At 40.7% G+C, this 27,500-nt stretch overlaps 1 protein-coding gene across 1 annotated transcript in view; it reads right to left on the bottom strand.

Annotated features, from left to right (window-relative positions):
• Window positions 1–27,500, bottom strand: part of LOC138022486 (protein NLRC3-like) — a 51,223-nt gene that overhangs the window by 5,002 nt on the left and 18,721 nt on the right. The window contains exons 4-5 of the mRNA XM_068869644.1: window positions 15,360–15,415; window positions 14,061–14,216 (exon numbers count right to left, since the gene is read on the bottom strand). The gene's annotated coding sequence lies outside the window, so the exon portion shown is untranslated. The remainder of the gene's footprint in view (window positions 1–14,060; window positions 14,217–15,359; window positions 15,416–27,500) is intronic.

Here is a 27,500-nt window from a genome sequence, read left to right as displayed (position 1 = left end):
TTGCAGAGCCTCTTCGCCAAGTTGCTGTTTGACTCGAATAAAGACCCATGACGTGGGAACTCGCAAGCGTGGACACAGCGCAAAAGGAGGGGAAAGGAACGGTTTAGGGAGCAGGGAGAAACAGCCAAAAAATAGTTGGACGAGGGAAAAAGTACGCCCAAAAAATAGGGAAACGAGAGAACCAGAATAAAAAGGGAGAAGGAAGAATGTCTTGAAAACATGACATGAGTCTTAAAGCTTTACCGAATAGATGTTAATATACCTGTACAGATCTGTTCCCCGCTTCCCAGTTAGTAGAGGTCACTTTTCTTTTGAGTCCACTGGGCTGACGAGTAGAACACTTTAGAACACTTTATTTTAGGGTGCATAATTACAGTAAAAAACTGTACTCTCCCTTATGGCCCTGGAAAAGAATCCTCTACCATGGATCGAAACTCACTTTGATCCAACCGCTGTCCACAACCTTAGACGGCACTCTACGAAACGCATGCGCCATGATATGTTTGCTGACTGTGACTTGAGCCCGCTGTGTCCCGTGCATTCCTTTACAGCAATTCCTCTGTTGTTACATGAGCCCACACAACGGGAAGTATCATGTGTGGATTCGGTGGCTAAGTAGCCTCTGCGCATGCTCAACGCAATGAGTTTCGGCCCATAGCAGAGGTCTCTTTTCCTGTACTCTTCAGCCCGGCGAACGCAAAAGAAAAGAGACTTTTGCTACCAGGGAAGTTCCCCGCTGGACACGCTAAACAATTATATCGAAGAGAACACTGGGTTGACCCTGGGTATCCAATGCTGTTTTAAGCCCGTAAGCTCCGGTGTTTGCGGTATTTTGAATGGTCTTTTAGCGCTTCAAGCTAGTAAATTCTCGCTTCATTGTTTGGCCATTGCAAGATATTCTGTTTGACCGTACGTGAGATTTAGATGCCACGTCGGAAAATCGTGAGACCTCAAGAAAGTGTTCGTCGAAACGTGACATTTTGGAGACTTAGGTCTTTGGAGGGTCTGTGTGTCCCTTCCGTGTGCTTTTTGTGTCTTCTGTGTCGATTCAGACATCAGGGTCATAGCTTAAGGCCATGGTGAATACGAAGTGTTTTGTGCCTTTTTTGCACTGCATGTGAAATAGGTTTTCAGAAATGTACAGCAATAAACTGAAATGCCCATTGAACACTGAGTAAGAGAATACATCAAATCAATACAAAAAAAACGTATGAGGCTGTTAGTTTGAAAATGCCGCAAAGGTAGAGTACATCATACAAAGGTAAGCTGGTACTATAGCCTGTAGGTATTCAAGGTTTTTAAAGAGCAAAGTTCTTTAATAAAGTCAAAACATCGGAAAGAATTTAGACTGCAAATTTAGTGTTACTTTACCTACTGATCAGGGAGAGAGGTAAAAATTCAGGGAGGAGGGAGAAAAATGAGTTTAAAAATAGGGAGATAAGATATTTACCTAACCTTTCCTCTCCCCTCTTTCTACTTTCATTTCAGTTTCGTGTACTTTCCCCCTTAGTTGTTGAATCTAGGACCCTTTCTGTTCCATGCTTTCTTCACTTTTTATGATCTACCTTTCAAGAGAAGTTCTTTCTTTGCATAAAGGCTTGACATTGTCATCCGTGCGCGTTTCAATCGATGACTTCTGTGGTCTTTGTGCAATCTTGCTCACCCCTATCAATGCAGTTACGGGATATAGCTCTTCAGAGAAACCCGGGCTGTGGCACATTCTTCAGTAGAGCTAGATTAGGGGTTTAAGGGGGCTCCCTCGAGTGTTAGGGCCGCGCGCGAGCTGGGCACTAGTATGGCGCGTAAAGCCTGAATCGCGCGTGTTTTTCTCATTTTTGTGACGTCAGTGTGACCAAATCTGTAAAATTAACTGTTCATTTTCTCGCGTTCCCTTCTGTAAACTTTTTTTTGAAAATTGGCTCAGTTCTGACCACTTACAGTTCCTATCAAATACCCAAAATTTGTTAAAATCTGTCAGAGCTAATCGAATGTATTTAGAAAAATGACAAACTACAGAATATTGCCAAAACCGTCAGAATGACCTTGACTTTTTACCACTTCAAAATGTCAGGCAATATCACTTGCATTATGTGGCAAAGAATAAGAACATTTCACAGAAGAAAAGCATAATTATGAGCATGGTAACGGCCATAATCTAACAATTGACACCAAAAAAAAAATTTAGCCCTCTTATATCGGTACCCATACTGGTAAATCTCTACGGGAGAACTTTAAGAGAAATTAACTAGTAAATCATTCTCACCGCATACAATAGCCCTGGGCACGGGAAGTTAAGTTATGGGAGGATACCCGCGACTAACAGGGCAAAAGGCATGTGAAATGTGGGATACAGCATCAACCGCCAGCAGGGGAGGTGGGAGGGGCGAAACTTTACCGTGTCTTCACCGAAATCCGTTGAACTGACCACGAGGCGACTAGAATTGTGATATTTCAAGTGGAGGCCGCAATGCATTATATTACTAGCGCGCAGGTACAGAACGCTGGAATTTGAAGAACTTGAGCCTTTCCCGTGCAACAGGATAATTATATATGCAGTGAGAATAGGTTTCCTTTTGTAACTCGTGCCCAGTAGAACGGGTATTCGCAAATACTCCAGGGAGCCAGCTTAAGCACGTGCGTTTTTTAGACGCGGACAGCAACCGGAAGAGAACATTCAGGGAGTCAGGACAGTGGTGTCTCCCAGAATTTTATATTAACCATCTCTAATAGAGAAAAGATACTTGTGTGAAGACAAGTTAAAAGGGAAAACAGCTCACTTCCGGTTGCCGTTTGAGTCTCAAAAATGCGCGTGCTTAAGCTCGCTAAAAAAACCGCGGGTAGTTCAGCTTCCTTATGACTAGATGGATCAGTTGTCTCAGCAGGTTTCGTTTTCACAGAAGGTGAAGAGCCCTAGAATACTTAGCTTGAGTCGCTGAATGACTATTCCTACGATTAGTTTTGATGTCGAAATTGGCAATTCTCAGGCTAATTGGATCGTTATTCAAAACTAAATTGATGCTTACCATTTAGCCAAAGAATCCCAAAATTTCGGTTTGACGTCAAATGGAAAGGCTATTTTCCGGGAAATCTTTTCGGAAATTGCGTCCTAGCTAAACGCACAAGAGTCTCCAGGAGCTCAATAGGCTCGAATGGGTCAAAAAGAGACGGCGGACGGTTCAGATGCCTTCTCAGGGCCGCCAGCGCATCTGCTTAACTCTCACCAGCGTTTTCTTGCTCCAGTAGTTTGATCTTATTTTCCAATCTCTGAATACGGTCATCCGGCTATATAGGGAAGAGGGGTATGAAGAATGTAAACCCTGAGATACATACTAGGGCCCGAGAAAGCCATAAGTTACATGTTATAACGCACAAAACTGTGCCACAGCTCTCCAGGCTGATGGTTATCCGAGCATAGCAGACTAACCAAATTATCCACAGCTCTCCAGGCTGCTGGCTCTCTGGGCCATACTCAAAACCATATCACAGTTCTCCAGGCTGTTGGCTCCCCAGGCCATACCCCAAAAATCGTGTAACAGCTCTCCAGGCTATGCTAAAATATATGACATTAAACAAACGTTCTAGGCGCTCACCGAAGTTCGCAACATAGACTGGATGAACATAAAACTACAACAAACTTGAGAAACAAATAAAATAAATATATCGTCGTGAAAGGCAAACGGTCTCAAAGGAAAAGAAAGAACAAAATATGCAAAGAAGGCGATCCCAAATAAAGAACGCGCCCCGTGGGGGTGAAAGTTGTATAATAGCGAACTAATAGCACAATAAGACTGACGGAGCAGAAAATACACAAGGGAATCGCACCGCACCCAACCAAGCCGAAAGGCGGCGATAAAATAAAGAGAAAACCAAACAAAAAACACCGAAGCGAGCGAAAAGCTATAAAAGCCGAGGGAAAACCTACATAAAAATACCTAGGTCGAAAATGACGAGCAGTAAAAAAGGTCGGGCATGGAAACACGTGAAAACGGGCAAACTAGGCAAAGGAACGACAAAAAACGTGCATCTGAACCCTAGCTGCCTAAACCTAAACGTTAAGGAAGATTTACAACAGAAGTGAAAAATTACCTCTTGTTCGACCCTAGGGGCCGGAGCAACTACAGCAGGTTCGGGAGCAGATGCAGCTAAAGGCGCAGGTTCAAGAGCAGGCGCCGCCAGAGCTGGTAGCGGAGGTAAAGCAGGTTCGGCGTCGGACATGAGCGAAACTTTACCGTGACTTCACCGAACTCCGTTGAACTGACCACGAGGCGACCAAAAATTGTGATATTTGAAGTGGAGGCCGCAATGCATTATAGACTTCTTTAATAAATGGCGAGCACTTTTTCATTCTTTTGTTTTAATGTTAATTAGACCTACTGCCCTCATTTTGAAACAAATATTCTTTTGAAACTTGCTTGTCGTAGCGAGGCTAGAAAGGCTTATTAGCATTAAAACAAAAAAATATTTTATTTGGCCGCCATTATGAAAGAGGTCTATATTACTAGCGCGCAGGTAGAGAACGCTGGAATTTAAAGAACTTGAGCCTTTCCCGTGCAACGGGCTAATTATATATGCAGTGAGAATAGGTTGTAACTCGTGCCCAGTAGAACGGGTATTTGCAAATACTGTGGGAGCCACCTTAAACACGTGCGGTTTTTAGACGCGGAAGGGGGACCGGAAGAGAACATTCCGGGAGCCAGGACAGAGGTGTCTCCCAGAATTTTATATTAACCATCTCTAATGGAGAAAAGATACTTAATTGTGTGAAGACAAGTTAAAAGGGAAAACAGCCCACTTCCGGTTGCTGTTTGCGTCTCAAAAACGCGCGTGCTTAAGCTCGCTAAAAAAAACGCGGGTAGTTCAGCTTCCTTACGACTAGATGGATCAGTTGTCTCAGCAGGTTTCGTTTTCACAGAAGGTGAAGAGCTCTAGAATACTTCGCTTGAGTCGCTGAATGACTATTCCTACGATTAGTTTTGATGTCGAAATTGGCAATTCTCAGGCTAATTGGATCGTTATTCAAAACTAAATTGATGCTTACCATTTAGCCAAAGAATCCCAAAATTTCGGTTTGACGTCAAATGGAAAGACTATTTTCCGGGAAATCTCTTCGGAAATTGTGGACAAGCTCCAGAGATAGTCCACTTTTTCTGTTCGGAAGGCAAATCGGGAAGTTCTCGTATTATTTGCGAGAATCGTTCCGTTTCCAGGCCCTTCCTCGCAAGATCGAGTAAATATGCGGGATGGAATGCCAGGTGGTAAAAATGGTAAACGCCATTCTCTTCCGGTTGCACAATAAATTCGGAAAATCGCTTACTTTTATGCTACGATCATTCTACCCAGATTATTTTGCTAAATGGTAAGCACTCTATACTCTCATGATACTCTCCTTCGTCATTTTCATCCAGTATCCCGAAAGTCGAAAAACGCATCTTAAAAATACTACTCGTTATTATGGCCTTGTTCAACTCGTCAACAGTTTTTGGCGGAATCGTGAGAAAAACCCTTCTGGTATTACCAACTTCGACTTGCACTTGCATTTCCGACTCCATAGTTGCTTCGCGCGTGAACCTGCCTACACTCAATGTAAAACTTGAAAACATGCACAGCACGTCAACAAAACATAATCGTTTGGCGCCAAAAACGTTATCAATTTCGTGACCTGAGTCCGCAAACGTTTCATTGGTCAAACGTGACAGGTACGAGACTAAACCGTTAACGTTTAAAAGGTAAAACTACATGCAAAATTAGTCACACTTCAAGGATGAACGCAAATGGTGGTAATAAAATTTGGCGGAGAGTTTTGATCGCCAGCTGTAAAGGGCCCATTGCAAGCAAGCGAAAGCAACGCAAGCACTAAGGCAAAGAATTTCAAGCAGGCAAAGCACCCTCAAGCAATCAAAGCAACTCAAGCAAGCAAAGCAACGCAAGCAGGCAGAGTACTTCAACAGCAAGCAAGGTGAACGCAAGCAAGGAAAGCAACCTTAGCAAGCAAACTATCTCAATTAAGCAGGCACTTCAAGTAAGCAAAGCAATGCAAGCACTGAGGCAAAGAACTTCCAGTAGGCAAAGCACTTCAAACTCTTCAAGTATCTAAAGCTAGCAAGCAATGCACTAGAAGCAAGGCAAGGGCGAAAGGTGCCTTATAAGGATATTTACATAGGGAGACTATATGGGAAATTCTCATGAGAAATACCAAGAGAGGATATCATCCATTGTTCCAAAATATATATTAAACTTTAGGGCCAAAACGAGAGACGAAAACCGGTCGTTCCGTGCGCCTTAAGTGCATCGTTTGCAGTGTAAGTATTATTAATCTGCAATCTCAAAGCCTAAGCATTTGTTCAAGATTGGTTAGTCATCAGGGCGATATTGATATATGCATGTAGCATCTTTGCTACTCAAACGCAAATTTACATAATTATCGTAAGGTGTCCCACCTGCACCCCAGTCACGACCATTTCACAACCTGCCACTCCATAGCTACTATTTTTTTTTAGGAGGTGTACAGAATTTTTATTTCATCTGGAAATAATAACGTAAAACAAGTCACATACTTGCAAACAAAGAAGCTGATTTTGCTAACGGAAACTTGAATCAATTCTAAGGTACATTGTATTAGCCAAGAAAGGAAAGGAAAGGAACTATAAGTGTCTAGTCTTCAAGCGCTGGAGCACTTATTGGGGACACTGTAAACTGAAATCAACAAATTGACGCCAACAAAATCAAATGCTGGTTTTTGAGGAGGAAGGCGGGGGGAGGGCGAAGTACCGCAAGAAAAACCTCTCGGAGCAGAATAGGGAACCAACTAACGAAACCCACATGTGACACCGAGTCTGGGAATTGAACCTGGGCGAAAGTGGTGGGAAGTGAGTGCTCTCACCACGACGACAGCCCTGCACCCACAAAGAAACACGAGAAGAGAAGGTTAAGCTGGGTAAAACACATCGTCAATTTCATAACTTGATGTGGAAAGTTGAAAAAATACACCAACAGAAATGTAAGAAAGCAAATTAAAAAACAAAGGCTTGCAACCCTGAAGAGCAAATTAACTATAATAACAGACTGAGTTCCGTGACGGGATTCCAGAGCCAAAAGGACTTCAAACGGGAGAGCTAACTAATTTTCCTAACTCGTGTTAGCGACCATTTTAAAACTGACTCCTGGTGGTAACGGTGTAAAATACCGCACTTAACACATACAGCAGTCTCATGGTGTTTTACATTTCTCGTAGAGATAGGCCACCAGCACCGGGGATCTTCCTACTCTACTGTTCACGGCAAACAGTCTGTGCGCTCTTTGATTAACGCCCCACACTGTTGATTTATGGGAAAGGTTGTGAGACGGGGACTACGTTTTACAGTCCTTATCCAAGAAGACTTGAAAGTCGAATCAGTTGCAGATGAAATTGCAAGGCCTGCACTTTCTCCTCCGTTTTTTTTAACCCGCGGGCGGGATTTTGAACCCGCGATCTCCCGCACGAAAGCCCGATCCTCAACCGACTAAGCGAGCACCAACCCCGCCGTTGCATAGTATGGCGCGTCTTAGTGTCAAAATTTAAACATGCAATTCAAACGTCCAATTCGGAAGGGAAGGAAGAAAGGAAGGAACGAAGGAAGGAAAGGAACTTTAGTTAAAGCGGCTATGTCACGTTATCTTAGGGTATTACGGGAAATCTTCAGTTAATCGCGAACATGGTAATGCGGAATTCCTTTACTTATAAAATTATCGTTAGGTCACATTACGTTACATCGTTTGATGATTTTGGGCAAAAACGACCTTTATCCAAGCAATTTGCTATAAACTTGAAAAACGTTGGCCCCACCTTTTTCAAGATTACTCAAATGCAATTCGTTTCAATCATGTTCATTTGTGTCCATCCGTGCTTTTCTTTCCTTTTGCTGAATTTCTTATATATTGTTTAACAGTTTTAAGTGGTTATTGCAATGTTTCATTCTACTCTTTAAGCATTTTGGGTTTCGTGAAATTACATCAATTTGCGTGACATAGCCCCTTTAAGTGTCAACGATGAGTGTTGTTAGATATGAGTGATGTTCTGGCACGGGTGTGCTCCCCAGCACAGTCACAAATGAGTCTATTTTTAGAATACGCGTTCCAGCGAAACTCAGCTTTCATGTCCCTAAATAAAAACATGGCAGAAGAAGTCACGTGTGACATGGCATCTTCTGATTGGTTCAAACTGGCGTCCCTTTGTTTTTTTCGCGTGCAAAGTGTAATCCATTTGTAACTGTGCTGGGACAAGGCCGCAAAGTGATAGATCAACACTCTTATCTAATTCACTCTTGGTGCCAAGTCTTCTAGTGCGGCAGCGCTAACTGGGGACACTGACGGTAAACTGAAAACAACAATTCACTATTCAAACATGCATGTCATTCAGACTTTCAATTCGACAATTCAAATATTCAATTGAATTGAAGGTTTGAATTACGGAAATGAATGTTTGAATTGTTAAATTTCCAAACTGAAGGTAGGAATAGCTAAGTTGAATGTTTGAATTGCCGAATACATGTTTGAATTTCGACACTAAAACGCTTCATACTTAGTACCTTTTTACAATTACTGTTTTTCTCACTAATAACATTTGTCTCCCATAGGGATGAATCATCCAATTGAGAGATCGAGCGCCGCGTTTACGTCAAATGGCCAACGAGAAACGGCAGGCGGCCGATGTCACAAAATCATGAATTCTCTTACTCTAGTTCGCCTGTCTTTTGAGAGGTTGGTTGATACCCATTAGCCCAAGAAATGAGCTGATATCAAACGAGTTTCTTCCAGTTTTCACCGTCAAGACGCAAATTCCATTCTGACTATTACCGTAGACGAGATGCTTAAAATAGGGACTTTAAGATCTACGACAGCAACATCGACGAACATGACACTTCAGTATTTAAGAAATAGAGAACATGTACCGTTTTTCTATCGAGAAATGCTGTGGGAACACGAGCCGCTGGCCCAAACTTTCACTCGTGTTTCTATAACTCGATAGAAACACGGAGTACATGTTTTCTATTTCTTTTAGAAAACAACGCGACGAGAAAAAGGAAAACAACTTGTTAACTCTAATTATGAAAATGCAAATTCTCTTTGCTCGCGCCATCACTACGTCAACAGCTCGTGCTAGTTCTGTCTCCATCGAATTATAGAAACACGATTTTTAACAAATCAGCGCGCGTATTTTTTTAAGACTGTTTTCTAAATAACCATGTTTACACAATCCTAAGTCTTTTATTTTATCTCGTTCACTTTGTACAATGTGCTCGAAGTATCCTAAAACTCAATTTATACGAGCGGCTTCAGAGTAAAAATATAGAATAAAAGATTCGCATTTGCACGCTTACGTTGTTGTTAAACCTCAAATTTCATGATTTCACGTTGTTGTTATGCAGAGTGCAGCAATAAAATGCGTGCCGCACGCGCAGCACGATTCCTTTTCGCAGCCGTAGCCGTCGTCGTTTCTTAAAAGGGAGCTTTAGCAACGACAACGGCGACGTCAACGAGAACGTCACATATTTGCATATTTAGTGGCCTGCCAAATGCATGATAATTACATGTAATTTAGTACTACAATTTATAAAAGCAAATAAATGAATGAATGAATGAATAAATGAATAAAACAATAGCTTCTCACGCTCTGCACGTGCGTTTTTCACTTTTGTCCATTTCTTTGCCGTCGTCAGCAAAGCAACAACGTGAAATTACCACGTTTGAGGTGTTATGGAGAACGTCAGCACCTAGTGATAAATTTCCATTTTTCTCCCCTAAATTAAGCGCCGCTCGTAACGGTTTCATTCCTGAGGAACTGCCACACCTTTGTAACATTAAAAGGCTTGAAATAGTCACGAAGTGATCGCAATAACATGAATTTATGTTTTTACATGACATTCTCGTTGCCCTTCCCGTCGTCGTTGCTAAAGCTCCCTAAATTCTCTAATAGGGAGCCTAAAGGCCCATTAATACGGACAACATTGTTCGTGCAACTTGTCGCGCAACAATGTTGCGTTTCAAGTTGAGATGGTTTGTTGCGCGTATTACCACCTTCTGGCGCAACAAATTTTTATGTTGCAAAAAGTAGAAGTCGCTTTTACTTTTTGTACTTTTTGCAACATAAAAATTTTTTGCGCAAGAAGGTTGTAATACGCGTAACAAACGATCTCAACTTGCAACGCAACATTGTTGCGTGACAAGTTGCACGAAAAATGTCGCCCGTATTACTGGGCCTTAAGCGACAAGAACGACGACGGCAACAAGAAAGTCACAAATTTGCATATTTAGTGGGCAAAAACAAGTCTTGGATTTCACATGACGTCACGGCCGCCATGTTGGTGTCTCCAAACAATGAAATGGCGGCCATGTTGGTGTCCCGATCCAATTCTCCAGGAATGGACCTCTTTAGCTTGTACGTTTTGTTTTCCCATTCAGACCACGTGATGTTACTCCAGGGAACACTTTCTTTCAAATGTCGTCTTCTGCACGTGCATATGTATGCATAACTTACGTAAAAACAAAAAGAAAATTCCCTTGGGAACATCACGTGGTCTGAAATGGGAAAACAAAACGTACAAGCTAAAGAGGTCCATTGAAAGCTATTATTATGCTAACGTCTTCTTTTGTTTTAATTCGTTGAAAAACATGCCTGTTGATCACGTGAGTGAAACTTTGCACGCTCTGCACGTGCGTTTTTCACTTTTGTTCATTTCTCTGCCGTCCGGGTCAGCAAAATAAAAACTTGAAAAAGCCAAATTTGAGGTATTGCGAAGAACGTTAGCACATGAGGATAAATTTCTATTTTCTTCCCTAAATTGAGTGCCGTTCCGACGAGTGTCATTTTTGAGGAACTACCACACTCGTGTCATATTAAAAATGTTGAAACAGTCAAGAAGCGATAAAAATAACGCCGTCGCCGTTGTCCAGGATTGTCACCTCGATGAAATTTGATCGACCGGGTGAAAGTAGTCCTGAGAAGGAATATTGGCAGTGACTGACGTTTCGAAAACCTGCAAAGGAGTCACTTGACTCTGAAGATGACTTGCTCTCAAAGAGTGGTCGAACCGTCAGTCATTGACAACAGTCCCTCTGAGGACTCTTGGGTGAAAATAGTGACTATTTTCACCCAGACGATCAAATTCCATCGAAGTATGTAACTCCTGGGTTCAAACCACTTTCTACTTCAAAGATTATTGATAAGACTTTTGATTTGCACCTCTTTCAAATCTTTACGCAATTTCATTGGATTTTCATGGCCTGCACCTATATTGTGTTACATTTAGGTTCCCGTATATATTGTATAACGATGCAGATCTCCTCGCTACTGGATAATCAGCGCCTAAAATGATGAACTCCTTCGCAGCAAAGAGTTCTTGTCTAATACAAAAATAACCCATACGACTGCCATGAGAAAAACAACATTTGCATTAGATTTTATTGGCTTTTTGTCCCGGCGTCCAAGATGCATCAACGATTTCCAACAAAGTCTCCACGCAAATTAAAACAAGCACCTCTCGTTTTTCCCTTCATGATTTGATTCAGGAGCATCTACTGAAGATTGACGATCACGGCTCTAAAGCTTATTCCCTACATTTCCTCCACAATGGTTTCAACATTGCGCTTGCTTACTTGCCCCTAATTGCTATGTATGTTGCTACTTGCAATTTATTGTCCAACATGATGCGGACCGAGAAACTTGATCTACAAGAAATCAATCCTGAAAGCTCCGTAAAAAAAGCTCTGCCCGTACATATTTGTTCCACAGATGTTAAAAGGGAGCTTAAGCAACGGCGACTGCAACGAGAACGTCATCTCAAAATATAAATTCACGTTATTGTAATCACTTCGTGACCATTTCAACCTTTTTAATTTGACAAGGGTGTGGTAGTTCCTCAAAAATGACATTGGTCGGATCGGCGCTTAATTTAGGACAGAAAATGAAAATTCATCCTCAAGTGCTGACGTTTCTTCATAAAACCTCAAATTTGATTATTTCGCGTCGTTCTTTTGCTGACAACGGCAAAGAAGTAGACAAGTGAAAAACGCACGTGCATAGCATGCAAAGCTATTGTTTTTGTCAACTAAATGTGCAAATTTGTGACGTTCTCGTTGCCGTCGCCGTTGCCGTTGCTAAAGCTCTGTAATAGGGAGCTTTAGCAACGACGACGGGAACGACAACGAGAACGTCATGTAAAAACATAAATTCATGTTATTGCGATCAGTTCGTGACTATTCCAAGCCTTTTAATGTTACAAAAGTGTGGCATTCCCTCAGGAATGAAACCGTTACGAGCGGCGCTTAATTTAGGGGAGAACAATGAAAATTTATCACCAGGTGCTGACGTTCTCCATAACACCTCAAACTTGGTAATTTCACGTTGTTGCTTTGCTGACGACGGCAAAGTAATGGACAAAAGTGAAAAATGCACGTGCAGAGCGTGAGAAGCTATTGTTTTTGCCCACTAAATTTGCAAATATGTGACGTTCTCGTTGACGTCGACGTTGTCGTTGCTAAAGCTCCCTATTTTATCGCTAATTGATCACCTCAATTTTCATAGAATATTACTACGCCGGAAATAAACTCTCTGGTATGGCATCCACCGCGTTTCTCAAACAGGATATGTCTTCTTGAAAACCTGATCAAAACTTATGCGTGCCGTCAGCTATAAGCCAGCCAGGAATGTAAAGAAATTCCGGGATCAGCCATGAGATGCCGGAAGGGTAGCTGAAAGCGTGGATCTTCTTTATTTGACGAATGGACAAAGGTTGGTTTCCTGAAAGACCCAAACAAAAATACAATCAAAGCGGCCATAATGGTTATACCAAGGACACCCAACGAACAAATTAAGCCAAAAGCCTTTGAGAGACATTTCTAGGCTCCTTGTAATGTATAAAGACTGTCTAAAGAGATCTTTTTTATCACCTAGAAAAATTTGATCTGTTCCGATAGTCTTGAGCTGAAAATTGAAGTGTCTGCAAATTTTAGGAAATGAAATCTTTATTTCCTAAAGAACTTCCAATCGAACCATTTGTTCATCCGAAACTGCTAGGTTACCTTTTTCAGTCCCAAAAATTGCAAAAATATCCCTTCCGAAAACGTAAGGGACTACTTTTCCCTGTTGCGAATCTTTTAGGTAATGTTTTAGTAAAGAAATCTGTAGCTATTTGGCTACTTAGAACTGAAATTCTTCAAGCGGTTTGACTCTCCCGAACACATAGTTCACTAAAGATTATCGTTGGGTGCCCCTGTTATATTATAGGAGACATAAGCAGGAGAGTACAACTTCAATACTTGGACTCAGGGTAAATGCAATTTTACAGATCAAACTATTTTTAAACGAGCTCTTACATAACATTTGTTTAAACGGAGGACAATTCCGTCAATCCCATGGGTAATAACTTTTCATGAAAGACTTTTGATTAGCTAAAAATAACTCGATCTTACTTTAAAAACGCCTTTCCACAATTACAATGACTTTGCACGCCCCAAGTCGTGGGCTCCTGTTATACGGCACTCAAGCCACATTCATACGAGCAGATTTCAAGACAATTTTCACCTTCTCGAGTGGACGCAAAAGTTATATTTTAAATCAATGTGACAAACGCATTCGCTGAATGGCCATGGGGATCTCTTAAGGGCCAACGTGCACATGCGCACAAGATTGATTGTTATCAGACTTATTGTCAAACCAACGCCTATTGCTGGTGGTCTATGCTGGTAGTCTTTGTTCACCAAGTTGTTTATGAGTCGATATTCCTTCTATTTAGCCCGTGGGCCTTATTCGCACGGCGGCCACATTGGCCATAGAAAATAAATTTTGTACCCGAAGCCTCGAATTGAAATGTTTGGGAACGAGTTTCGGTGGAGCAAAACAAAAGTTTTCAATCCCTCGGGATTCAACATGGCTGCCGTGTGATTAAGGCCCTTGTGAACTGAGAGCTTTAACCAACGACACTTTTTTCTTTTTTAATTCATATCATATCTGATATCATGATTTTAAGACTGCCTCACATTCGAATCTCCAGGGTATAAAATACCAAGGAATACAACGAACAAACCTCCAACATCTTTGAAACAATATTCACGGGCCAACTCAGCAACAATCAGAATTCGACCAGTTTTCTTCATAATGTTCGAATCTTTCGCAGAAAACAATTGAAGATACACCACCAACCTCAGTTAACTTCCAAGAGACAACTAGTTTAGTTTTTTCCCTACGGAAAAATAAAACGAAACCATTCCTTTTAGTTTTCATCAATATCTTTTGGTTGAAAACTTTAGAAATCAACCCGGTAGTAGTTTTCGTAAGGTAGTGATGGGTCTGTGAGTAACATGGATGTTGTAAGGCTGTAGGATCCTAGCGATAATCTCAGAAGTTCCTGTAGTGGTAGGTGTCAGGTTTGTGTTTGTTGCGTTAGGTTCCGTACGGTAAGTGTTGCGTGTAACGAAGTCGCAGTTGTACTTGTTCTTACTGAAAACGTTATCTAAGTACTTATGTTCGTCTGCTAAGCTGTCGTGTGAGTCACAAACCAGTAGCGCGCGTCTCGTCAAGGTCCGTATGGTTGTAGCCTTGTGTGAAGTAGGGTTGTAAGATGATTCGTTAAGGAGTCTGTCAGTGTGGGAGGGTTTCCTGTAAATCTTCGTTTGTAGTCTGTTGTTGTCACGGATGACCAAGCGGTCAAGTGAAGGAATCTTACCATTATCTTTGATGTCCTTGGTAAACTTATTGTGGGCGTTTTGGGAGCAACTACAGAATACAGGGCCACTTTTGAAGGCGTAGCGGCTCGACGACCCGGCAGTCGCGTTCAGTAACCCTGTTACGTTTGTAATAACTCTGTGACTCTGTTACCTTTGTAACTTTGTTACTTTGTTACCTCTTTTAGTGGCTCGGCGGCTCGTCAGTCGCGTTCAGTGAAGAAAGAAAGCGTAAGGTGTAAACGAGTAAGGTGTATATTTTAGTGGCTCAGCAACTACTGGTTTGTGACTCACACGACAGCTTAGCAGACGAACATAAGTACTTAGATAACGTTTTCAGTAAGAACAACTTTAACTGAGACTTCTTTACACTCAACACTTACCGTACAGAACCTAACGCAACAAACACTAACCTGACACCTACCACTACAGTGACTACACCCTACATCAAAGGGACCTCTGAGATTATCGCAAGGATCCTACAGCCTTACAACACCCGTGTTTCTCACACACCCATCACTACCTTACGAAAACTACTAACTAACGTCAAAGACAAAAACCAACCTAAGGACAAGGAGCAGTTTATAAGATCAAATTGCTGCGAACGCCAGTCCACTTATATCAGTGAGACCGGCAGAAATTTCAACACTAGACTGACTGACCTCAGACGAGCGACGAGGAACGGTGACATCCACAATATAACATTGCTGCTCACCATCTACAGACAAACAACAGAATCGACTGAGTCTCTGCTGCATGTGTTACCTATAGCACAAATCAACTACTACCAACGGATCGTACGGAAGAGCTGGTTTATTAACTTACAACAGACACCAAAAAACCGATGCCTACAACTTCCCACACCCTACAAACGACTCATCGACGACATCAACAACAACAACAACAACACCAAAACACACCGATTTACTCTGGTTACGCTACGTTGACGATACTTTCACAGCTGTGTACAAAGACGAAATCGAGGAATTTCACGAACATCTTAACAGGCAAAACGCCCACATTCAGTTTACCAAGGAGATCGAGGATAATAGTAAGATTCCTTTTCTTGACTGCTTGGTCATCCGTGACAACAGACGACGCTTTACAGGAAACCCATCCACACTGACAGACTCCTTGACGAATCATCTTACAACCCTACTTCACACAAGCCTACAACAATACGGAACTTAACGAGATGCGGGCTACTCGTTTGTGACTCACAGCTTACCCTACGAACATAAGTACTATGATAGCGTTTTCAGTAAGAACAACTTTAACTGAGACTTCGTTACACACAACACTTACCGTACAGAACCTAACGCAACAAACACTAACCTGACACCTACCACTACAGTGACTATGCCCTACATCAAAGGACCCTCTGAGATTATCGCAAAGATCCTACAGCCTTACAACATCCGTGTTTCTCACACACCCATCACTACCTTACGAAAAGTACTGACTAACGTCAAAGACAAAGACCAACCTTAGGACAGACAAGGAGTAGTTTATAAGATCAAATGTCGCGACTGCCACACCACTTATATCGGTGAGACCGGCAGAAATTTGAACAATAGACTGACTTAGCAAAGACGAGCGACGAGGAACGGTGACATCAATAATATAACATTGCTGGACACCATCTACAGACAAACCACGGAATCGACTGGCACACTGCTGCATGTGTTACCTACAGCACCAACTACTACCAACGGATCGTACGGGAGAGCTGGTTTACTAACTTACAACAGACACCAATAAACCGATGCCTACAACTTCCCACACCCTACAAACGCCTCATCGACGACATCAACAACAGAAAAACAACACACCGATTTACTCTATCACAGTACTGCCCAACGTATTCTATGATACACCTACAGACCTTAGACCTATAGACGGATCGAAACGCACCTATCAGTGTTTAGTCTTCCCAGCCAATTACAGACTCAACTGACAGTCGACCAATAACATCACAAATAAGTTGACCTACACAAATCACTCTGGCAATGACTTCCGCTCAGGTTGTCGAAACGTCAGTCAATGTCATCTCAAACAATCTTCTCAGGACTACACTCACCCGGACGACCGTACTTTACTTAATCTTTAAAACAATGTTCCTTGTTTTGCTTCTGGTTTGTGTACCAAAATCAGAATCACAGTAACAATAACATTATTGTACTTTCATTGAGCAAATCAAGACTGTCAACGTACAGTAATTTTAATGCTATTTCATTTTGGGCCTTACAATACGACCAGATTTGGTTCTTACTGAAGGAAAAAAGATACCAATGCTCCAAAGGAACCTGACACGAGCAAAGCTGTCTCCAGATTCTTGTTAAACGATGATACTTCTCAAATTAAGGTGTAATTACTACAGCAGGACACATTTCGCCTGTAAGAAAAACTGAAATGTGAAGCTTTTGACAAATCTTTTGGGAAGGACCGCCAAAATATTACCTTCATTTAGTAGTGGTTTTACATCTTTCTGCTCTTATTTCAGAACACCAGCAAATTTGCTACGCTCACTACACTTGATGCTCTTGTTACATTTGGTACGCTTGCTACACTAGCAGCAGTGTCTACGAGTGCTCCACTAAATGTAGGTGGCGAATGAAGCAACTGTGTACATTCACACTTGTCATAACCAGAAATTCTAGACAGTAAGCGGCTTGCCTCACGGGCGCGGATTCAAAATGGCGGCCAAATCGAGTAAAAGAGTAAGTAAGGGATTTACAAGGATTTAAATGCATACTGCAACGCATACTGCAACGATGACTCCACGACATAAATTTTCCAAGGTTGAAATGATTTATTCGGTGTTATATTGGACATGGCTTAAATTTTTCTCCCGCAACCTTCCCGCTTCTTAGAGGGCTTCTTCGATTCCTCATTACTGGGTTGCCTATGGCAAACCAGTTGGAATCTGTGTTTAGTTTCGTGTTTTTTTTATTTTTTTCCGTGTCGGTAAAAGTCTTGCCTGTCACTCCCCTGCTAAGTAGTGGCTTTGTGCATAGAGTCTTGTCTGTGTATTTTGTTAGGTTTGAGGGGGCTGGGGGAATACGTAGATTTCCTTGGTGCACACAGATGAACGTTTAATTATTAAACCCGCAATGGCGTCGAAAGTCGTGGTAACGGGGATGGCGTTTTCGTGGCAAAAATGTACCTTTATGAGATCAAATATGGAACGTCAATTGGAGTAACGAAACAGGCGGGGAAAATAAATATCTGGAATCTTAAAAGCGACGAGGGATGGTCTTCGAGAACAATTGCGGTCGGATATGAGAAAGTGTGTGTTGTTTCTAATCTTATTTTATAAACTGTGCTGGTATGTAGAACACTGACAGTAAGTGGGAAATTGAGTATGAGTGTAAAAGGAATCGAATGTCTTGAATGTATCATAGTGTTTACCGAAGTGGCATCTCATTTGTCTGGCAATTTGCATTTAATTTGCAGTCAAGCTGTACAGTTTTCAGGTAAAAAAATAATTGAAAATGTGACAGTGAAGAATTATTGGAAAGAAAGGTTGTTGTCTATTTTGTGCTTTGGAAAAGGTTCTTTAGGAAAGAGTTCAATCTTGAACTGAAAAATATATTTATTTGCATATCGTATGGTTTGTGAGACGGATTGTTTCTTGTTTGCACGCACGGAATTGGAATAGAAAGGGTTTTTTTTGTCTCCAATAGCAAATATTTTGTTAGTTTCAATAAATTTCATGCTGGAAAAGGTTTTTGTGAGATGTTTCAACTGTTGTGATTCATTGTGCTGTGTAGTATTCGAGTTTAACTAATTTGCATAAGTGAGTTGAAATTTAATACGCATTAAATAAAGATGACAGGAATTTGTAGGCATGATCGTTCTGGCAAATGATTACAGCTGGCGATCGTTTTAAATTAAGGTCAGAAAAAGATTTCAGTATAGTCACTCTTGTGTAAAATGAAGTTATTGTTAACTTGAGAAAACAACAATAGGGTCGTTTATACGAGAGAAAATAAGACGCGGCTTACTCTGGACGCGGCGTACATAATACGCCAAAGGAACTATTTATACGAGTATAAACTCCCAGGCCAGGATAAGCCGGGGCTTGAGAAAGCTGTGACCGTAGATTTTGCATCATTTATATGGGCTGTTCGCGTTTTATTTTCTCTCGTATAAACGGCCCTTATATTTCTTTAACTTTTTTAAAGAGAGAGATTTCGCGCAAATTTTATTTCAAGCTATTCAGTTGAAATATTATTTCTCGCCATTGGCTTCGTTTGCGTGATCATTTACTGGTGTTGACATTTAGGAGGTAGTTGTTTGGTTCTAAACGAGTAGGAATAAAACGACCAGGAATGAGCGAATTTTAGTGGGTGTGCGATAGCAACACGAGACAGGAGTCGAGAGATTCTAACGATAGACAGATATTAACTAACCCCTCCTGAAATAACCGAAGGAAGGCAAGCTTTGGTGGTTTGTGTGAATTTATAGCACTAAGTGAATGGAAGTCGTCATGTTTTGATTGGGCAACTTCAAAGACGTCCTTCTGAGGAAACAAGTTGTTAAAATAGCTAATTGTGATTGGAGAATTTCGATCCTAAGTATAATAAGTATAATAATGCCTTTTATTGACAGGCAAAACCATATGATTGAGCGTGATCATACCAAATATCATTCGTTTGCGCGATCAAGTTGTGGCGAAGTGTGCAGCCCATGACAGTATGTCGTTTGTGAGCATATTGCTTTTTGTTGTATTAAGCTTCTTCCTCGGAACGCTCAAACAACTCACTTATGCACACGCCGTTTGCGGTAGACCCACACTAAAAGATGCTGTTGAGCGATTGTTTTGGCCGGGGTTGGTCCGCAAACTGAAAGAAAGTTTATATGTTGAGAACAAATGTGTACTAAATGAACAAATATGTGAAAATCATGATATGAACTGCACTGAAAACCAAATGCCAAAGGAGAGAAGCACAGAACTGTGAAAGTTTCCTGAAGAAGAAAGTTCCTGATCTTAAAGTTAGTGCTAGCGGTATCGAGCTAGTCGCAGAGATGTACGCCTAGCCGGATGCATTTAGTTAAATTTCTTAAAAAGGTGAATTTTCTGTCTATTTGTATTATCATGGCTTTTTGTTTTCTGCTGTTACTGAATCCCTTTGTATTTGGAGCTGTAACGCTATTTCATGTGCAATTACTTGTATCGTTTGCAATTATCCTCACTAGTGGTGTTGTTAGCATTTTTACTGGGTTGCCAAACCCAGTCGGAATCTCGGTTTCATTTCGTGGGTTTTTTTGTTATTTTCCGTGTCGGGAAAAGTTAGAAGGAATCGAACACCACAAGTAGATCTGTGATCTCTGTTGTGTGTCTCACAGTGTTTACTGAAGTCGCATCTATTTAAAGTTTGCCTGTTTGTCTGGCAAGTAACATTCATTTTAAGACTCAACTCAGCAAAGGTAAAAACAAATTGGAAATGTGACAGTGAAAAATTATTTGAATGAAAGCTTGTTGTCTCTTTTGTGCTTTATTATTTACGGTCAAGGTTCTTTCGAAAAGGGTTTGATGTGAACTGTCAGAAATTTATTTAATTGCATATGCTTTGTGATTGTGTGTTTCGCTTGCTCGCACGCAACTGAAATAGGAAGGGTTTCTTGCCTCTTATAGCAAATATGTTGCTTGTTTCAATACATGTTTCGCTGGAAAGTATTTCTGTGAAATTTCTAGCTTTTGTAAATTTATCATGTGTAATTTTCGAGCTTAGCAAATTTGCATACATGTGTTGAAATGTGATACGGGGAGAATTTTTGTGGTAACGCATAAGTCACGAAAATAAACTGGTCTGTTGGAAGCGTGCGTGAGTTTCAACAAAATGACCCCCAAAATCGGCAAAATATTGTGACGCTGATGAATAATAAAGTAGCTGCTATTACCAAAACGATGGAATTACCTGGTGATAAATAACCTTGTCTTGGAGAGTAAATTTTTGATTTTCCAGAAACAATGGTCACTGTGACCTCTGAGAGTGATCTTTGTGTTGAATTCGCACATTTCTTGTCAAAATTTATAACAATTGAAAGAAAACGAAAACTAACAAAAACAAAAACCCGGTATCTTGGCGATCATGACTAAAACACCACACGAGTACATACGGGTAACATACGAGTAACATACGAGTAACATACGGAACATACGTATACATACGAATACATACGACTCACATACGACTAACATACGAGTAACATACGGATACATACGACCAACACACGGATACATACCAATACATACGAGTAATACGAGTGTTTTTCTGATAAACTAAGCTCTAATTATAAGCCTTCCAAGCATTTTTGCACGTCAGCAAACACGTTCCCGGTTCAGTTTGAGGGGGGATGTTGATCGACCCCCCCCCCCCCCCCAGGCTTTCGTTAAATTTAGTCACAGTAAAATAAATTCACATGGAGTGCAAAACCCCAAGATAAAGTAAAGTAAAGTAAAGCAACCATATTTAACGTCGATAACTCGTAACAGTAATTCAACTGACAAACCTGAGGTCGACGGTGCGCTCATTTTACTCCCCCCTCTCCATCAGTGCTCCTACTCAGCTACACGGAAAGGAAAGAAGTCGAAACAAGGATGCGAGATCCGGGAATCGAACTCAGGACCTCTTGCACCAAGGCCGCGCACTAACCGACTGTGCCATCCTTGCTCCTTTAAGATGACAATATATTTTGGATGTCGCTGACGTCGTATGACGTCATCAGATCCGCCATCTTGATTTCACTATTTCACCTCAGTTGCCTTTTTTAATGGCAAAAAAATCAGTGCGAAATCAAGCCAGAAAGCTTAAATGTAATCATGTACATGTAAAAATGTATCGACTTTGTAATTTCGTGTTGAGAAACTAGAATAATTATGTTTAAAATGAAGAATTTTTGGAACAGTTGACACATTAAAAAATCCGCAAGCAATAAAGGAACAGCTGCTTAACGTTTCAGCAACAGAGTAAATCTCCTTTCCAAAATTTGCAAAATCTGAGGGGGGTGGCATCCAACCCTTTATCACCTCATTTACAAAACCCTGAGGGGGTGGCATCAAACCCCCTTCGATCACTCTGCCCGCTGAATTCGATGTGCGATTTACTCGGTGCAGCCAAAAGTACAATTACAACAAAACAACTAAAATCTCCCAGAATGTTTTTCGCTGATGGTAACTTTTTATATTTGTGGTTCAAAATTAATGTTGTTTTCACGTCGTAAATTTTGTTACCGATGGCAAAATATTTTATGCTCGATCGACCGTCCTGAAACTTCCTTCTGCTCTTCTTAAAAACTGTGTATCCATATTTATTTACTTTTACATCAATATTTGTTTTGCATAAAGCAAGCTTACAAAATCTGTATCTTGCTTGGTTCGCATTTGATAGCATTAAAATAGAATTTTCGGTCCTATGCTTCTGTTACTCAGTGGTATATTTCTTAGGTCGCCCATCCAGATACTAACCCACCGCACACGGGTTAACTTCAACTTTTAACATTTGTTTACAAAACTGTCAGGTGCTGTCAGTACACGCTTACACTTGTGGTGGAAAGAAGTTGCATGATCAACATGTCAGCCCAGAAGCCAATGTTTCTCGATTCCCTTTTATTCTGTCAACATGTCTCTCCCAGAAGACAATGTTTTTCACTTCCCATTTATTTTCTTCAATCTTTCTGGGTTCAGTACTTTGCTAGTAACCACATGTCTTCTCAGGCTATTTACCCAAAACTTCTACCATGGCACTACAATGATAGACAATACCAAAACAATATCGTGCACTGTTAGAGCTACATATTACGCAAGGACAACTTGAATCTCCTGGAAGACAACACAGCTCAGTTGACATTATGGAATAAATCGCTGTGTTACTTCACTACCACACGTAAGCAATGCGTGTCAATTTTTTTTAAAGAGGACAGGAATTTCTTCTTTCTGGCAAATGATTAATTAATAGGCCGGTAGCCAGGTTTTTAACCTCAGAAAAGGAGCTGTTTCGTCGTACGAACGTGTGCGGACCTGTGAGCCAAAGGGCCTCTGCTGGTATGACTTCTGGGTGACCCCTTAAATGGTCTTAATGACCCACCAACTTGAAAAAAATTGCCTGGAACGCTGCACGTACCACAGGCAACCCAGTGTACCCTCACGGAGGGTCTAGTTTGTTATTTTTTTCCGTGTCGGGAAAAGTCTTGCCTGTCACTCCCCTGCTAAGTGGTGTCTTTGTGCATAGAGTCTTCTGTGCGTATTTTGTTAGGTTTGAGGGGGCTGGGGTAATGCGTAGTTTGCTCTGCACAATTAACCTGTAATGGCGTCGAAAGTCATTGTAACGCGAATGGCTTTTTAGTACATCTTTAAAGAAAATATACCCACATGGAGCTCAGGAATGGAACGTCAAGACAGGCGGTGAAACATAAAGATCTGGAATCTTAAAAAAGCGACGAGCAATGGACTTCGACAGCGTGAATCTTTCGCCCGTCGAGCCGAAATCAAAATATGCTGTACTTCTAATATTTCACCAAGGTGGTGTTACGTACAACACTGAAACCAAATGGAAATTTCTCTGGTAACTTTCGGGTTCAACAAAGACAGAGAAGGAATCGAACACCACAAGTAGATCTGTGATCTCTGTTGTGTGTCTCACAGTGTTTACTGAAGTCGCATCTATTTAAAGTTTGCCTGTTTGTCTGGCAAGTAACATTCATTTTGTACTCAACTCTGCAAAGGTAAAAAAAAAAAATGGAAATGTGGCAGTGAAAAATTACTTGAATGAAAGCTTGTTGTCTCTTTTGTGCTTTATTATTTACGGTCAAGGTTCTTTCGAAAAGGGTTGAATGTGAACTGTCAGAAATTTATTTCATTGCGTATGCTTTGTGATTGTGTGTTTCGCTTGCACGCACGCAACTGAAATAGGAAGGGTTTCTTGCCTCTTATAGCAAATATGTTGCTTGTTTCAAGAAATGTTTCGGTGGAAAATATTTCAGTGAAATTTCCAGCTTTTGTAAATTTATGTTGTGTAATTTTCGAGCTTAGCAAATTTGCATACATGTGCTGAAATGTGATACGGGGAGAATTTTTGTGGTAACGCATAAGTCACGAAAATAAACGGTAACCAGTCAAGTCGCCCGAACGTCATCTCGCCCGAAGTCAAGTAGCCCGGAACCAGAGTCATGTTGCCCGAAATCCATAGTCATGTCGCCCGAAATTTTATCGAGTATATAAACTTGAAGAAAAGCAACAACTTAAGTAAATCGCAAGGAATAAATTCGTAAATTGTTGTGTCCGCTAACCTATGTGATACTCAAACTACTTAGCCTGTTTTAAGGAACGTATTAAACGCACGTTTCCTATTCATTGAATTCCCTCCCGCATTAATGAAAGACATAAATGTGTTTGAGGAGATTCTAATCAGGGGAGCTCAGTACAAACTAGGAGGTGTAGTGCGATGTCACAACAACCACTTTACTTGTGCTGTTAACTACTTACATGAATGTGAACCTCAATAAAATGCTTGAAACGTTAACTTTTCAACGGTCTTATGCACAGTATTAATATTAAATACACATCCCATAAACAGGTAATCAAACGCGAGGGCAAATATTTTTGCTCTACTTTAAAAGGAATATCGCTAGGTTTGTATCTCAAGTATTAGGCATGTAATAAGTCTACCTGAATTTCAAGGAGCGGGTGTCAGTACGAAGATCCACACGTCCCCGCGTATAATAAGTATTCTATTATTTATTTATTTTTATCACAAACTTACCCTCAATTGGTATTTGAATTTGTTTTCAAGTTTTTGACTAGTTTTTTCATTTTCGTGTTTTACTTTAGGATTACTATCTCCGTGATATCAACGACAGCCAAACGAGGAACCTCAGTTTCACAGTATTACATTTCACTCTGACTAGTTTTTAAAATTTTCGGAATCTTTTTTAGTATTATGAAATTTCGGGCGGCATGACTCAAGATATCGGGCGACATGAATATGAATTTCGGGCAACATGACTCTGGTTTCGGGCGACATAACTTCGGGCGAGATGACTTTCGGGCGACTTGACCGTAAACCAAATAAACAGGTCCGTTGGAAGCGTGCTTGAGTTTCAACAAAATGACCCCCAAAATCGGCAAAAGATTGTGACGCTGATGAATAATAAAGTAGCTGCTATTACCAAAACGATGGAATTACCTGGTGATAAATAACCTTGTGTTGGAGAGTAAATTTTTGATTTTCCAGAAACAATGGTCAACCTCTGAGAGTTGGGCGATTGTGATCTTTCTGTTGAATTTGCACATTTCTTGTCGAAATTTATAACAATCGAAAGAAAAAGAAAACTAACAAAAACAAAAACCCGGTAGCTTGGCATCATTTGATGCAGATGCTTCACTGTTTCGCGAGTAAACATGCCGCGGTAACTTGATCACTGCGCCCGCTGAATTCGATGTGTGATTTACTCGGTGCAGCCAAACTTGTACAATTACAACAAAACAACTAAAATCTCCCAAACTGTTTTCCGCTGATGGTAACTTTTTATATTCGTGGTTCAAAATTAATGTTGTTTTCATGTCGTAGATTTTGTTACCGATGGCAAAATATTTTATGCTCGATCGACCGTCCTGAAACTTCCTTCTGCTCTTCTTAAAAATTGTGTATCCATATTTATTTACTTTTACTTCAATATTTGTTTTGCATAAAGCAAGCTAACAAAATCTGTATCTTGCTTGGTTCGCATTTGATAGCATTAAAATAGAATTTTCGGTGCTATGCTTCTGTTACTGAGTGGTATATTTCTTAGGTCGCTCAGCTTTCAACTTTTGTTTACAAAGCTGTCAGATGCTGTCAGTGCACGCTTACACTTGTGGTGGAAAGAAGTTGCATGATCAACATGTCAGCCCAGAAGCCAATGTTTCTCGATTCCCTTTTATTTTCTTCAGTCTCTCTGGGTTCAGTACTTTGCTAGTAATCACATGTCTTCTCAAGGGGCTATTTATCTAAGACTTCTACCATGGCGCTACAATGATAGACAATACCAAAACAATATCGTGTAATGTTAGACCTACATATTACGCAAAGACAACTGTCAACATGTCATCCCAGAAGACAATGTTTTTCACTTCCCATTTATTTTCTTCAATCTTTCTGGGCTCAGTACTTTGCTAGTAACCACATGTCTTCTCAGGCTATTTACCGAAGACTCCTACCATGGCACTACAATGATAGACAATACCAAAACAATATCGTGCACTGTTAGAGCTACAGATTACGCAAGGACAACTTGAATCTCCTGGAAGACAACACACAGCTCACTTGACATTATGGAATAAATCGCTGTGTTACTTCACTACCACACGTAAGCAATGCGTGTCAATTTTTTTTAAAGAGGACAGGAATTTCTTCTTTCTGACAAATGATTAATTAATAGGCTGGTAGCCAGGTTTTTAACCTCAGAAAAGGATCTGTTTCGTCGTACGAACGTGTGAGGACCTGTGAGCCAAAGGGCCTCTGCTGGTATGACTTCTGGTATGATCAAAAATAAGACACAAACAGCAGTGATAAAGATATTGAACTTGTTCATTTTAACTATGACTTGACGTTTCGTATGTGCTCTACATACATTTTCAAAAATAACGTTGAAATTTAAAACAGCTATTTATATATAACAAAGCGGATGAGGGGACTGGAACCTAGATTAAGCAAATACTTAACAGTAAAATAAAGCATCAGCATTTCACTTCCGACGTTGACGTTGAAAGCTGGCTCAAGTTCTTGAATAAAGAAGGTCTCTTTTATTTTACAATGATAGTCAGTTTTGCCCTTCGCTAAAATATCAAAATGATCCCACTTGATGTTATGTCCAGTGGCCTTGACGTGGTCAGCAATGGCTGAAGTATTGTCATTTTTAGCTAGGGCCTTAAAATGTTCGGTTTTTCTATCGTGAAGCCGCCGTTTAGTTTTACCGATGTAAAAAGCATTACAATCCCAACAATTTGCTCTGTAAATAACTCTGGATTGTTGTGAACGATTACTACGGTCCTTGTAAGGAAAGAAAGATTTTATACATCGAGTGGTATGACTTCTGGTATGACTTCTGAGTGACCCCCCCAAATTTGAAAAAAAATGCGTGGAACGCTGCACGTACCACAGGCAACCCAGTGTACCCTCACGGAGGGTCTAGTTTTATTTTAAATTTGGTCAGTACATAATAATTTCCCATACATAACGTACCTACCATTCTAACAGGGAATACAACTGACCAAAAAAACGAGCTAAAAACAAAATGGTTTCCAAAGCTGAAGGAAAACAAACCGGTTTTCGGAGCATTTTTGCTTCACTAATGGCTCCAACCTGGCGTATGCGTCATTCAAAAAAATCCTGCTTTTTGGTCAAAAAAGGCACTGCCTTAGTGGACGTTTTTTCGGGAGAAAAATACTGCTTTTGGTAGTTTAACATCACATCTTTTGAATGGGAAGCTGGGGAAACGTATCGGAGAAACTATTTTCTCGCTGCAGACGAAGGGAGGCATGAAGGTCAACACTACTTTAAGAGGTTAGTAAGAGAATATTGTGTTCATTTATGACTCTACTTCCATCCAAAAAGGCACTGTCTAGAATAATTTTATCCTGACGTTTCCTTCGATTAAAGTGCTGTTCGATCGTTGCTTTATCGATTTTTGAGCTGGGGAAAGTTGCATTCTCGGCGACAAGGACAAGAAATGCAATAGTTTATAGTTTTCCCCTCATTCTCTTTATGATCTGCCGCCATATTTAATCCGTATATGTGTCCTTTGCGCATGCTTACAGC

Source organism: Montipora capricornis, chromosome 10 (assembly GCF_036669925.1).
Source record: "Montipora capricornis isolate CH-2021 chromosome 10, ASM3666992v2, whole genome shotgun sequence".
In the NCBI taxonomy this organism is placed as follows: Eukaryota; Metazoa; Cnidaria; class Anthozoa; order Scleractinia; family Acroporidae; genus Montipora; species Montipora capricornis.
Note: the sequence above shows the minus strand (reverse complement) of the source record. Positions and strands in the feature narration are given on the sequence as shown.